At 41.0% G+C, this 14,862-nt stretch overlaps 1 protein-coding gene across 3 annotated transcripts in view; it reads right to left on the bottom strand.

Annotated features, from left to right (window-relative positions):
• The window catches only part of LOC137622385 (zinc finger protein 454-like), a 215,934-nt gene that overhangs the window by 127,218 nt on the left and 73,854 nt on the right, over window positions 1–14,862 (bottom strand). The window contains exon 2 of one of the 3 annotated variants that reach the window (XM_068352998.1): window positions 3,920–4,040. The exons of the other annotated variants lie outside the window; for them this stretch is intronic. The gene's annotated coding sequence lies outside the window, so the exon portion shown is untranslated. The remainder of the gene's footprint in view (window positions 1–3,919; window positions 4,041–14,862) is intronic. 3 annotated transcript variants of the gene reach the window in all.

Below are 14,862 nucleotides of genomic sequence, written 5' to 3'. Positions count from 1 at the left end.
CGAACCCATCTACGCAGCTTGCTCCGAGCTGCACCCCTTGACTCCGCAGTTTTAGGGTCTTCAAAGGCCTCACTTACCAAGGTTTTGCACACATTACATACGTTACCTGGGGGTCCAATATTTGAGAGGTCCCTTGGTGATGGAACAATGGGAGAGTGTCCTATACTCCTCGTGGCCACAGAAGTCCTTGCTGCGGACGTTGCAGAAGATGCTGCGGAACTTCACATGGTCCTCTTGTAAAGAGAGGAAAATAAAATGAGTATAAGGTAGTTCATCTCACTAGATAAACTAATAAATATTATTAATAATATTTTCCATCTTATCTTATTGCATAAAGCTTCGGCTAGATAAGCTAGAAATAAATTAGGAAAGACATACGTGTGGTTCCTGCCCGGCCAATTGCTGTGACCTCCCTCAAAATTAAGCCTAGGGTTATCCTCCTCAGGAGGCCCATTGGAAGAATCTAGCCTATAAGGATAGATGCGTGTAACTTCACACCAATTTCCAAAAGGATCAATAATGAGGGTCATTAGTAACTGATCATCTATCAGTATCTGGAAAGAGAATTCCTTTCCTTATCTTATGTGGTCTCAACAATAGACTGCGCTTGGACACACAGAGTATGTTGGAAATTAAACTACTGTATACTTTTATACCATAGTTTTCTGTTTGCAGTATGATCTATACTGCAAATATACTGGCTACTGTATAGACATATACTGTAGTTGTAGCCGGCACGTTGCCGGCAAGGCTAGCACCTAGGGTACAGTTCAACTGGCACAACATCGACTGGAGTGGTATTCGGCGGCCCGCCGGATAGCCGGCAGGTCACCGGCTGTCGGCACACTAGGCCAGTCAGCATTCTATGTGACAGGATGGTGGCCGTTAGTCAGAACTCGGACAGCTCTTACCGGCTAAGTCGGTTGTGTCAGCGGATCATTAGCTGTTGGCACACAAATCTAGCCAGCATCTTGCCGGCTAGGGTTGTGGCCGGCAGCCGCCAGTTAGGTTACTACCTGGCGGCACTAGCCGATAGAGAGAGAGAAAGCAAGGAGTGAAGGATGTTGTAAGAACACTGTCTCACTTCCTTCCTCCAGAATGAGGGTTCAAATGGAAGGGGAGAATATTCGATATTCAGGCTTCCACCCATCCACCTCCATTGTCTGTCACTGCCGGACACGGATAGTGAATCGCAGTCCAAGAGAGGACTGAAGAACACTATAGCAAAGGGATCTTCTGCTGGCAGCTGGTCCCGCCGACACAGCTATCCCAGAGCCTGTGTCCGTAGGGAAAGCTGATCGAATAGGCAATACAAGCAGAAGTCCGAGCCGGCCCTACAACCTGCCAGCAAGCGGTGAGATTGCAGGATGACGGCCAAAGGGTTGTGATAGCTAGGCCATCACTAAAAGACAGAGGGGGGAGGGACAAAGGTCCTGTATAGGGTGTGAGAGGACCCGGCAGGTTGCCGGTCCTATCACACCCTAAGGAAGCTCTGATTCAGTATCGGCACCATCCTAGGTGGTGGAAATCTATTCCCCAGCCTAGGGTCTGCCAATAAAGTAAAGGGGCCGCTGCCATGTAGCCGCCACCTTTAAACAAGATAGAAACAAAGTTCCAGTGCCGGTGCCATCCTAGGCAGCAGAAGAATAACTATTCTTCAGCCTAGGGTCTGTTAGCACAGGACTAGTCTACTAGACCGCAGGGAGAAGGGGGTAAATCATATGACCCCTTCAAGTGCAATCTAGAGAGGCTTAGCCTCCTATGCCAACAACATAAACCGACAAGGGAATTTCATTCACCCTACCGATCCGCTGCTGGCACAAGACAATGTACTCTGATGTTCTGACCCAAACCCAAAGCGTACCATCTGCAGCTAAGGGAAGGGGCAGAAAAACCCTGGCCTAGTCTTGCCTGAATGACAACTCGGGGCAGACTAACTAGGGTTTTAGCCAAAGGCTACGCTCAGAGGGAAAGAGGGATTACCCTATACACTAGGGTAACTGGGGAGTATGTATGAAAGTATGCTAATGCCACTAGGCTATTAGCCTAGTGACAGTGAGATTGACTACCTAAATCATCGAAACTCTCTCGTATACTATCCCAGAAGAGGAAATTTTATATGCAATCGATACATCTTACATGTATAAATTACCTAATATCTTCATTTGAATTTAATAACACCAGGAATGCTTATTATAACATGCATGAAAGTAAACTAGAACGCCAAGGCTAGGCCTAGCGTAAACAAGATCGGCTACATAAATCACCGAAGCTAAAGCGAATACAATCGCATAATATAATTTATTCCTCGCAATGAAGACTAAATAGCTAATTTCATTTATGCTATTATACTGGGAAAGTCGTTCTGGCTAACTAAATAACTCATGCATTACGAACGACAGCGCCGAAGACGCCTCTGTTTCAGGCAATAGCTTTGCCAAAAATTAACTTAATTTTGACTTAATATTTTACTTTACGGCAAGAGCTAAATTTATACAACATAAGGATCAAACACTCAACTTTCCAGAGGCAGAAGCAGCTTGAGATTGCATGATAAATCCAAAATACTGAAAGAGCTACCGGGAAAATAACCGAGGAATGAAGATGGTGGCGATGGTGGCGCCATCTGAGCACTCAAACAGTAACGGAGGAAGGGAACCTTATTAACGGCTCTTCTTTTATTTTGCCACTTTTCCCCCTCGAAGCGTAAACGCTATGCGGGGTGCAGATTGATACGTGGCGTGTCAAGAATACGTCCACTGATATTATGCGATATCCTTGAGGGAAACTTTAAGGATATTCGTGCCAGGAGTTAGAATTATGGAGACCTTAAGTTAAATTCTCTGGTAATATCAGTGTAGTCAAATATACCCTAGGAAGCTACTTAAGGGAACCTTCCATCAGGACGACATGGCCTGAGCCCAAAAAAGAGAATTGCTACATATTGCGCAGCCAACAAATCGTGTCGACATGAGAATAGTTACAGATGGCTTCAAACTGTAGGAACCAAGATATATGTCTACTTCAGGCTCTTGAGCCTTTAAATATGCAGCCCCGAGACTATGTAATAAGCTTCCACGAAACATTTGAATGATTGAAAACATTAAGGCTTTCAAGAAGAAGCTGAAGACTTTCTTATTAAAAAAAAATCATACAACAGTGATGATTCAACAGTAAATGAACAATACGTGATCTGAAACGATAAATACTCTGAACGAACAAGGTAAAACGAAAGCGGAGGTCCTGTAGAGAGTAGGGTTCTCCTGCTGTATGGTACTGGAAAAGCAGCCATCAAAGTAAAGTAAGTAAAGATGAAAATCTCCCACTATCATCAATCAGCAGTGGCTAGCGTGGTGATGAAAAATGGCCAAAACCTGGACATTTATATCACAACCCCATCCCGGCCCCCAAAAGCACAAGTGGCAGTATAACCACTGTCCAAGGTCGCAGGCAGCTACATTCCACTGCAGGGGATGCTAAGAATCTCTGGACTAGAAAAGGCCACCTTTGGAAACTGAACCTTGCAACATACAATGTCAGGACTCTCTTTAGGGAAGATCTTGCTGTGCTACTAGAAGAACTGAAAGAAATAAATTGGGATAATATAGGATTGAGTGAAATTAGAAGAACTGGGGAATCTTACATAAAATTAAAGAAAGCATATATTTTGCTTCAGAGCATATGAACCAAACATAGAAAATGGAGTGGGTTTTCTTTTTAATAAAATTCTTGCAAGGAACATAGAAAAATCTTATAGTACTGGTGACAGAATTGCTGAATTAATTATCAAACTGAATAAGATGTACAGTATAAACTGGAGATTATACAAACGTATTCACCAACAACATCTCATACAGAGGAAGAAATAGAAACTTTTTATGAAGATCTGGAAATATCTATAAAAATACATAAGACTCACTTTATATTTGCTTTAGGTGATTTCAATGCTAAAGTAGGTCAAATGAAGAGAGGAGAATCAGCAGTAGGTAAATTTGGAGTCGGCACAAGGAATGACAGAGGACATATGCTTATAGAATTTGCTGAAAGAAATATCAAAATAATGAACACCTTTTATAAAAAAAGGGGGGGGGGGAGAACATAGAAAATGGACATGGAGAAGCCCAAATGGAGAAACAAAAAATATTTTTTTTCTCTGTGAAAAAGTCAATTTAGGTAAAGATATAACAGTGTTAAACAAATAAAAGTCATGTGATCATAGAATTTTGAGAAGCAAAATTTGTTTAGATCTAAGGAATGCGAGAAAAAGTTATTTTAAGAACAAAAATTGGATGAGTTTAGTTTAACAATACAAAATCCCCGGCTATATGATGTAATGGAAGCAAATAAAGAAGAAATTAACAGTAATTTAACCATATTTATATTGGAATCAGCACATGAGAGAGATGGAGAATTCTTAAACAAGATCAAGGAAAACTATCAGAAAAGACCAAAACCTAATAAATAAAAGACTGGAAATAAGGGCAAAATCAAAGAGATGAAAAAGAACTGGCAGAACTATCCACAAAAATAAACAAACTAAAAACCCAAGATACCCGTAAACACAATCACACAAAAATTGAGGAAAATCTAAAGAAAGGAAGTATCAAATTGAGGAAAAGAAGGCTTGGAATAGGGCACAAACATATGTTTGGTTTAAAGGATAATAATGAAATATAATCCCCAATAAAGATGTAGTATTAAAAATTGTAGAGGACTTCTATACAATGCTATACAATAGTGATAAGATATTACTTCACCAATAGAAATAATGAAACATCTGAGCCATTACCAAAGGTAACCGTAGGCGAAGTAAAATAAGCATTAAAAGGCATGAAAAGAGGCAAAGCAGCAGGAGAAGATGGCCAAACATGACAAATTCGTAGATAGTTTGTATTTTTCCTAACAATACCAACATTTAGCTATTTATTAGGGGTATTACTTTCGGAAAAGCTGAAAGGACGAGCCATTAAAATTTAGCGAGGGTTAACTACCCATTCCTCTAGTTAGCGGGGGTAGGGAGGATAGCTTGATCCCGCTCATATTCCTGCCATTTAGCTCACTTTGCTTGGAGGTAGGACTTCAATGGGGAAAGGGATGGCGGTTAAGTTTGTATAACTAGCTAAAAGTTTGTATCGTTAGAAAAATACAAATCATCGACGAACCTGTCATTTGTTCCGTAACTGGAATACAAACATAAGCTATTTATTATGGGAGACTCACCCATTAGGAGGGTGGACATCCCTGCAAAACTGACTTTTTGGCTGCCCGGGGGCTCCTTATTCTGAATAAGTTTGTACCGAAAATAAGGAGTCCCTGCACCCAGCTAAACCTTGCAACGCAAGGACAGCGGGTTGGACAAGCTGTGAGTTGAGATATTTAGTAACGTGACTGTCCAGGTAAAAGTTATTCTGAGTCTGCTAAAAAGTGTTGTAACCAAAACTTTCCAAATACCACCTCTCCAGGGTATGGGGATGCAACAGTATTAACTTAATACTAGGTACACAAGGAAGCATGGTTTACCTGCAGTGGTTTGAGGTCAGCTTGTGCAAAAAACCCAGCATGCTGCTTTCCCCAAGAGAGGGGAGGATGAAGAAAAGAATAAGAGCCATTCATACATTTTCATTCAGGCAGACTAAATCCGGGTGACAGTACCCTCAACCTTCTGCTACTTGTCCAATAAGGAGCTTGAGGTATTATGCCAGCTGTTGTGCACCCATCAAAGGGCCGACAGAGAACGTATCGAACCTCCTGTGGGTCCCGTCTTGCAGATAGTGGACTATGGGCGTATTTTGACGTTTCCACATCCCAGCCTGTAGAACCTCCGTCACTAAGAAGTATCTCTTGAAGGCCAGAGACATAGCTACGTCCCTGACATCGTGGGCTCTGAAGTGAAGTGAAGGAGGAGGGTTTGGATTCAGGGCATGGTCAATGACCTTGCAAATCAGAGCAGAGATGGTGTTCTTGGTGAACCTCCTCTTGTCCCTCCATTGTGCTTACAAAAAATGCAGGCACACTGGGGCAGGCTGCAGAGATACAGCCTCAAACTTCTCCCTGGGCAGAGTAAGAGATGATCAGGGTCATCTGTTACAGAACTAAGACTTAAAATCCGGAAGGAGTCGAATCAGGGATCTGCCACTCACGGACAAAGCTGAATGTTACCTCTCCCCCATCCCCTTGAAAGGGCGATGTCGTATGAGAGACCATGAAGTTCACCGACTCGTTTGGCCGAAGCCAAGGCTAGTAGGAACACCGTCTTCCAAGTGAGGTGGCGATCTATTGCCTGGTGTAATGGTTTATAGGGAGGTCTCTTAAGACTCCCTATATTTATTTATTTAATTTTCGGGCATCCTGACATCTAAGGTCATTGATGCCAATATCATTTATTTTACACTAAAAATAAGAGTAATCAATCAAAACCATAAAAGTTAAGATGTCATTATAAAAGTTAAATAGTTTTCAAAAGACCTGCTTCTGAAATAAATCTAAAAATGCCGCACACATAGTAAGACACATCATGTCAAAGAATCTGGGCAAGGAAGAACCTACCATCCTCACCTCGAGTCTCAAACAGATATCTATTTCTCAAGTTATTATAATTGGGGTATTCGGTCAACTAATGCTCCACTGTTAAAGGTACCAAACAGTCGTTGCAATACGGTTGGGGTTGGCCCTTACGCAGATACTCGTGTCTCAACCGAGTGTGACCAATGCGGAGACGACAAAGAGACGTCTTTCACTTTCGGGGCATCATGTTATAACTCCAAGGAGATAGGACATTTGTTACTTCTCTCATTTTATTGCCTTCTAGACTATCCCAGTGCTGTTGCCAATTATTACAAAACAATTTCTTGATGTTAGGTAGGAAATCATTCCACGGAATGGGATACCTTCTTGGTAGCAACTCGGATGCAGCATTCTTCGCCAGTAAATCTACCTTCTCATTCCCAGACACACCTACATGTGCTGGAATCCAACAAAATCGAACCATTATACCTCCAAAATATTTAAAACTAAATGGTTACAATAATCAAAAACTTCTAATGCTTGAAGGACACTCCTTGCATCACTAAAAATTGTAAAATTTCCCTCCTTCTCCAACCCTATTTTCTCAATTGCGGTTAATATGCCATACAGCTCGGCAGTAAATATGGAAGGTGTTAAGAGGAAGTGCACCTCTACAATTAAAACCATTACTATGTACTCCAAATCCAATGCCAGCATCAGATTTGGAGCCACCAGTATATATATAACTCGATCTCCTATGTTCTGCAACAAGTTCAATAAAAGGTTATCTGGATTCTAAGTCAGTAGTCATATTCTTCTTAAGTCCAATAAAGTATTTACAAAAAGATACCTCTGGTAATTTCCATGGAGGCGTTAATGATACCGTAAACGGAAGCACCTTACTTCTAATTATATCAAGACTGTTTAATAATTGTTTCACCCAAAAGCCATAAGGTTGAGGAGATTTTGGGTGCAACTCAAAGTATGCCGAGTGCCTTTCAAGTCTTGTGGTCTGGAAGGCTAAAGAATTAGGGAGTCTTTGTAACCTGAACCAATACCGAACAATAGAAGACATTCGGTAAAGGTCTAGAGGTAATTCTCCAGCATCAACAAGGAGACTTGTGACAGGCAAAGTTCTAACGGCTCCAGTGGACAATCTAATACCAGGATGTTGTATTGAATATAATATCTTTAATCAGCTTGAGGTGGCTGAGGAGTATATTTCACAACCATAACTGATTATTGAAACAATCAAGGCCTTGTATAATTTGAAAATAGTAATGCGGTCTGCTCCCCCCACCCTGATGTATGGGACAATACTTTTAAAAGATTCAGAGCCTCAAGACATTTAGCTTTTAATGCTTTCAAGTGAGAAACCCATGTAAGCCTACAATCAAATATCAAACTTAAAAATTTGGCTTCCGATACACATGGGATCCGTTGACCTTTAATGTATATATCGGGGTCTGGATGTACTCCCCGGATACGACAGAAATGGACAATAGTAGTTTTACTTGTCAAGAACTTAAATCCATTCATATTGGCCCAATGGATAATTTTGTCAATTGAGAATTGTAGTTTTCTCTCAACCATTACCATTCTAGCTCCAGCAAAAGATATGGAGAGATCATCCACAAATAGTGTTGAGAGAACATCCAAGGGAATGACTAAGGATATCCCATTAATTGCTAGTGCAACTAGGGTTACAATCAGCACGCTACCCTGAGGAACTCCCTCTTCCTGACATTTACTCTCTGATGGAGTTTCCCCCACTCTCACTTGAATATCTCTATGTGAAAGAAGACTGAATAAAAATGGGTGGCTCTCCTCTTATTCCTAATTCATGAATTGTTTTGAGTATACCATATCTCCATGTAGTATCATATACCTTTTCAAGATTAAAAAAAAGACTGTCACATGGTGCTGTTGGGAAGCAAAGGCTTCTCAAATAGAGGACTCAAGTTGTATCAACACATCAGTTCTTGGGTGCATTTTTTTGAATCCACACTGAATAGGTGATAAAATACCCTTCTTTTCAAGTTACTATATCAGTCCTGCATTAACCATCTACTCCATGATTTTACATAAACAAGATGTCAATGCAATAGGTCGATAGTTTGCTGTTGAAAACTTATCCTTAGCGTGTTTTAAAAAGGCTAAAATAATGGTTATTTCCCAAACACTTGGATAACTATGATCATCCCATATTCTATTAATAATGCTTAAAATAAATAACTTTGTATTAAAAAGTACATGTTTAATCATTGCATATGGAATTCCACCGGGTCCATTGCAAATTTTGGAAGGATGCCCAAATTTAAAACAATTAAAACATTGCAGTGGCTTCTGCTTAAAGGGTCGAACTCTAATACTTTCATTTTCTATGTCTATGTGGAAAGGTACATCAATATCCTGGAAAGTAAGGATAATCATTGATGTTCCAGGTACTTTATGTGCTTTTCCACACTGATAGTGGACACAGCCAAAATCTCATCTTCCGTAAATTCATATAGATCCCTATTGGACACTACTCCCCTTCCATGGCTAAAGTTTAGATGGAGTTTGATGTCCAATTTTATATCATCCTTTTCTGTCCTTAACCCTGGATAGGTACGCTCCTTGGACACCCCTTTAAGGGTATACTCGGTCGCGAGCGACCCCGACTCCGAAAAGAATTCAGGAAAAATTTAGTTATGCATCAATCTGTATTGTTTGACTTGCTAAAAATACTTCAAAGAATGCTATTAACTACTGAAAATATAAATGATACCCATCTACAAAATAACTATTTATTGGAAATATATTAAAAATTTAAGTATACAAAAAAAAGACTTGACGTAAATATTCACAAAAAATAGAAATATACATATACAAATAAATCCCTTTAAGGACACCTTCTTAGATGGCAAAGCAACAGCATGTAATTGCTGGAAGTCAAGATCTGAAATGAGAAAAAAAGGGTAACTTTTTTTGGCCAAAAAAATTTGTCCAAATTTTATTAATTTTTTTGGGTACCCAAATGAAATAGGAAGAGGCTAATTTTTTTTGATAGAATAAACTCATATTATCCTAGAACAGAAATACATAATAAAATGTGCACTAAGATGTAATTTACTGTTATATCAGGGGCGAAATTTAAAGGTCATTTTTTGACGGCCTAGTTTCACAATGTAAATTTCTTATGAAAATCATTGTATCTCCTATAAAATATGATATTTATGCATTAAAATATACCAAAATATCACGAATTCTATACAGAACAAGAATATATAGAGATATGCCAACTTACCTTTCGGGTATGTCAACAAAATGGCTGCAGACCGCAACAACTCTTACAGCCCAATCTACCACTTGAAATAAAGAATGGGGTTGCAAACTCCATATTATCATCAATTTTATATCATCCTTTTCTGTCTTTAAATTGGACAATATAACAGACTGTGTGTATGACTTGGCATTTATCAATCAACTTTTCTTACCGAATCGAGATATATCTCCAGGTGCGATAGTTCCTACCTTCCTCTGTAGAAATTGGCAGATCTTAAAAGTAATTTTCTGTACCTCCTGTAGATTGAGCAAGAAGCCACATTGGTGGTTTTGGCTTTCTTTGGGATGGCATAACTATTTCTAAGTCTTTATCAATCTAGTCTGCTGGTCTGTAAACATCCAGATCTTTAGGCACCCCATCACACAGAGCACCCTTAATATTTATATTACTTACTTTAATATTCATAATGTTACGGCTTGCACTGAATGCTTCCTCATGACAATATTAATGATAACATAGAATCCCATTTATCATCTTGAAGTTTCATTCTAATTTCTTTTATTAAGCCATAGCATTCAAATGTTTTATGTAGCAGATCATAATTAGCTTCTAATGGGATTTGGGTAACACAGGACTTTCAATTTTCCTCTGTTGCCCAAATTACCCTTTTTTCGAATGTTCAAAGAATAGTCCTTTTTAGTTCCTAAGTCGTCAACGGAATTTTATGTAAGTGAATGGCCAGAGGTCCTTAACAGTGCCGGGGCCGAGTCAGCATATCCAGGGGAGGGGGGTCCTTGTCAGCAGAATCCTTTAGAAAAAATAAAAAAGGTATGTGAGATTTTAAATTGTTTGATTCACCTGCTTGAGAACATTAAGGCATCACATGTTGGAAAGGAAATTTTCCCTCTCTGCTATTGGCAAAATGAGAGTATACTTCCCAGATGTTCCACTCCATACCCTACACGAAGGACAGCATCAAAACAGATGTACAGTGAACCCTCGCTACTTCGCGGTTCGACCATCGCGGATTCACCACTTCGCGGATTTTTTTCATAACCCATATATATATACATATTGGTAATAACAAAATCAACATACTGTACTGAATAATCAATATAATCGATGCAAAAACTAACCTATACACAGATGTGTACACTAAATGCGTTTGTTTCTTCATTATGATCAGAGAAACGTAAACAAAACATTGGTTGCCATTTTTTATCGTGCTTTTTGGCGTGTTTAGGAAACGCATGATATAAAATCGCCTTTAATAATTGTGCCTGTTTTAGTTTAGGGTACTGTAGTACATGCATTAAGTGTTCTGTACATTAAAGGGTAGTTTGTTAACAGTACTACGTACAAGGGAAGGTTTTAAAAGTCTGAATATACATGTTAAATAAATAGGTAAATATGGTGTCACTACTTCGCGGATTTTCACCTATCGCGGCCGGGTCTGGAACCTATCTACCGCGATAAACGAGGGTTCACTGTAGAGGCATAGGTGTAAGCTGAACCCGCCTGTCAGGACCAAGACCAAGAAACTATGGAATCATCTTCCACATATCTGTAATGATGGGCTTCTGGCCAAAAGCCGAGAGTCCTACCCCAAGCATTGGATCCACCTGGATTCCGAAGACCTAACACTTGAGAATAGTTCCGTCAAAAAGGTCCAAACCACCTTAGGGATAGCAGAGATCATCCAATACTCTCAAATATAACTTTGAGCGCAAATACCTCCTGACTGTGACAGCACCTCCCATTCATCAAAGCAGGCAGCAATAACGGATGTAGAAACATCCAAGCCAGTGGCGATAACGGATGTAGAAACCTCAACGCTATTAAAAAAAAAAAAAAAAAAAAAAAAAAAAAGACAGATATATATGTACATATATACATATGGGAAGAATTTACTCATAGAGTTGGGACAGCAACACGAAAGAAAGTTTATAAAATTAGGAGAAGGTCAAAGTAATATTCAGAGGAAGAAAAAGATGTGAGGGAGAGAAATTTAGTTTTGAACTAGGGGAGCAATTTCCCCAGGTTCGAGAACCCTCTTGCTCGTCACCAAGTTTCAGCACGGGAATGATATGCTGTGCTGAAGCTCAATGACTCCATCAAGGCATGCTCTCATTAAGAGGGTAAGAGACCTGAGAATTTAAACCACGTTCCATGAGGGATGTCTCACTTCAGACTGAGGACAGCTAAGTTTGTAACTCCATATGAATAAAGGAACTTCCAGCGATGAGGATATGTCTATTCCATTCAGTCTAGGGGCAAGGCTTAAAGCTGAGAGATAGTCTTATAATGCCTAAACTGAAAGGAGCATTTATTCACGCAAATACATGAGGAACTACGCTATTGCTGGAATAGTGGCATCAAGAGGAGATATACCCCTTCCACGACATCAACCACTGCTGCTGATGATTTCCGCAGGTATCCAGACATCCTCCTGGCAATTTGTTGCAAAAATCCTCTCTGAGTGAGGAGATGCTGAATAGTCCCCAGGCGTAAAGAAGTAGTGAAGCTACAGCTTTGTGGAGGATGTTGGCATGTGGTTGTCTGAGTAGATCGTATCGTGGAGAAAGTTCTCTTAGAGACTCCATCAGGAGTTGCAGAAGGGCCGGAAACCATTCTACATGATGCCATAGCTCTCCGCTATGGGAGACCTTGAGAGGCTGACCAATGTTCTGGCCTTGTTGAGTACCCTTCTCATCAGACAGAATGGGGGAAAAGCATAGATGTTGATGTTGTCCCACCGTTGTTGGAATGCATCTTGCGTGAGAGCCTTGGGGTCTGGGTACAGTATAACGGAAGCCTGAAGTTCAGGGCCGTTGCGAAGAGATCCACAATTGGAGAACCCCACAAAGTCAGGAATTTGTTAGCTACTAGATGATCCAAAGACCACTTAGTACTCACTGTCTGAGATGCTCTGCTTAGGTTGTCACCAAGCACATTCCTTTTGCCTGGAATGAAGCATGCCGATAGTGGTATCGAGTAAATCTCAGCCATCTTAGTATCTCTACTGCTAGATGTGATAGGGCCTGCAAAAAAGTACCTTCTTGTTTGTTAATGTTAGCCACCACTGTAGTGTTGTCGCTCATCACCACCACTAGGGGGCCAGCCAAAAACTGGTGGATTTGTTGAAGGGCCAGAAAGACGGCCTTCATATCTTGGAAATTTAAGTGGAGGTATTCTTCTGACTCTGACCAGAGGCCTGAGGTCATGTGGTGCAGCATGTGGGTCCCCCACCTTTTTTTTTTTTAAGCGTCTGAGAACACCATCAAATCTGGGGGAGAGGACAAGAAGATCCATGTTTTGCGCATGTGTGTCGGAGAGCGCTGGCGCGTTGGCGAGTAAAAGCAACCGTGAGAGCACTTGCGCGCAGGTGAGCAATGGCATGTTGGAGAACAGTGCTAGCGAGCCAGCTGGAGAGCCGGAGAGCACTGAAAAGACGGAGAGCACTGGAGAGCCGGAGAGAGCTGGAGATCAGGAGAGCTAATGAGCAGGCGAGTGCAGGTGTGCAGACAAACGCGGGCGTGAAGGGAAGCACTGACAAGCTGGAGAGTGCTGGCATGCTGGAGTGTGTTGGCGACCTGGAGAATGCTGGCGTGCAGGAGAGCGCTGGCGTGCAGGAGAGCGCTGGTGTGCAGGAGAGCGCTGACGTGCAGGAGAGCACTGACAAGCAGGAGAGCACTGTCGAGCATTGATGTAATGGCGAGCGCTGACGAGCTGGCATACACTGATGTTTAGTAGGGCGTGAACGCGCTGGAGAGCACTGGTGATCAAAAGATCTCTAGGACTTGGAAAACGTTGATGCGCAGGAGCGCTAATGCGTTGGAGAGCACTGACACACTGGTGCGCTGATGAGCGCTAGCGCGTTGGAGAGCATTGGTGCACAGCCGAAGGCTTAGAACACTGGGCACTAAAGCACCTTTGCGAGGGCGAGTGACGCTTGGTCACATCGCAAGCAGGCAGGTGTAGAACAGGAGTCGGGAACGGAGAAGGCAGGTCAGAAGGTAGGTGAGATGTAACAGATCGGAGCGTTGGATGATCAGGAACAGGAATGTGCTCTTTTGAAAGGCGAACATCCTTCGAAGGGGATCGCGCACGATCCACAGAAGAGTCCAAGGCCGAAGTCCGAGGACTTACCGCAACATCGTCAGAAGGTCCAGGAGAGGGCGATGGATGAGGGCCAGAAAACGATGTATGAGTAGGTTTGTCTGCGGGGGAAGGCTGCAAAGACAAGGCTGAGGAGCCGAAGAAGAGGCTTTTTCCCTGATGGTGAAGGGACACGTCTAAGGCAAAGTGGAAGGCGAGCACTATTATTATATATATATATATATATATATATTATATATATATATATATATATATTATATATATATTATATATATACTATATATACATATATAATATATATATATATATATATATATATATATATATATATATATATATATATATATATATATATATACTATATATACATATATATATATATATATATATATATATATATATATATATATATATATATATATATATATATATATATATATATACAGTCAGCGCGGATCGCTGTGTCCAGGCAGCATCCGCCGTGCATTCATTTTGGTCCCCCCCCCATATCTACACTAATACACAATATAAATCAATAAAAATTTAATTGAACATTTACCAATATCCCTGCTACTTGTCTATAGGGTAGCCTTTCCTCTTCTTGACCTCCAAAAGTCGTCGAGGAACACTATCGGCGAGGTTTTGGAGTATTCCAGCAGGTATTTCCGCCCACACCTTATGGAGCGCCGCCTCGAGAAGTGTCACGTTTGTCGTCACTTCTTTACGAAGGCAGGCTTTAACTATCGCCCAAAGGTTCTCAATGGGCGAAATATCAGGACTTTGACCTGGCCAATCAGGAATATAGTTCACTTCGCTATTTTCCAGCCACTTTTTCACTTTTTTAGCCGTATGGCAAGGGGCACCGTCCTGCTGAAAAATTTCAGCTCCTGTAGCCACAAAACAATCCGCTAAATTGTCTTTTAAAATGTTCAAATAGCGGTCAGCATTAACCGTTATGCCTTTAGGCAAAA

The sequence above is a fragment of the Palaemon carinicauda genome, chromosome 29 (assembly GCF_036898095.1).
Source record: "Palaemon carinicauda isolate YSFRI2023 chromosome 29, ASM3689809v2, whole genome shotgun sequence".
Classification (NCBI taxonomy): domain Eukaryota; kingdom Metazoa; phylum Arthropoda; class Malacostraca; order Decapoda; family Palaemonidae; genus Palaemon; species Palaemon carinicauda.
The sequence above is the reverse complement of the archived record's forward strand: the minus strand, read 5'-3'. Positions and strand labels throughout refer to the sequence as shown.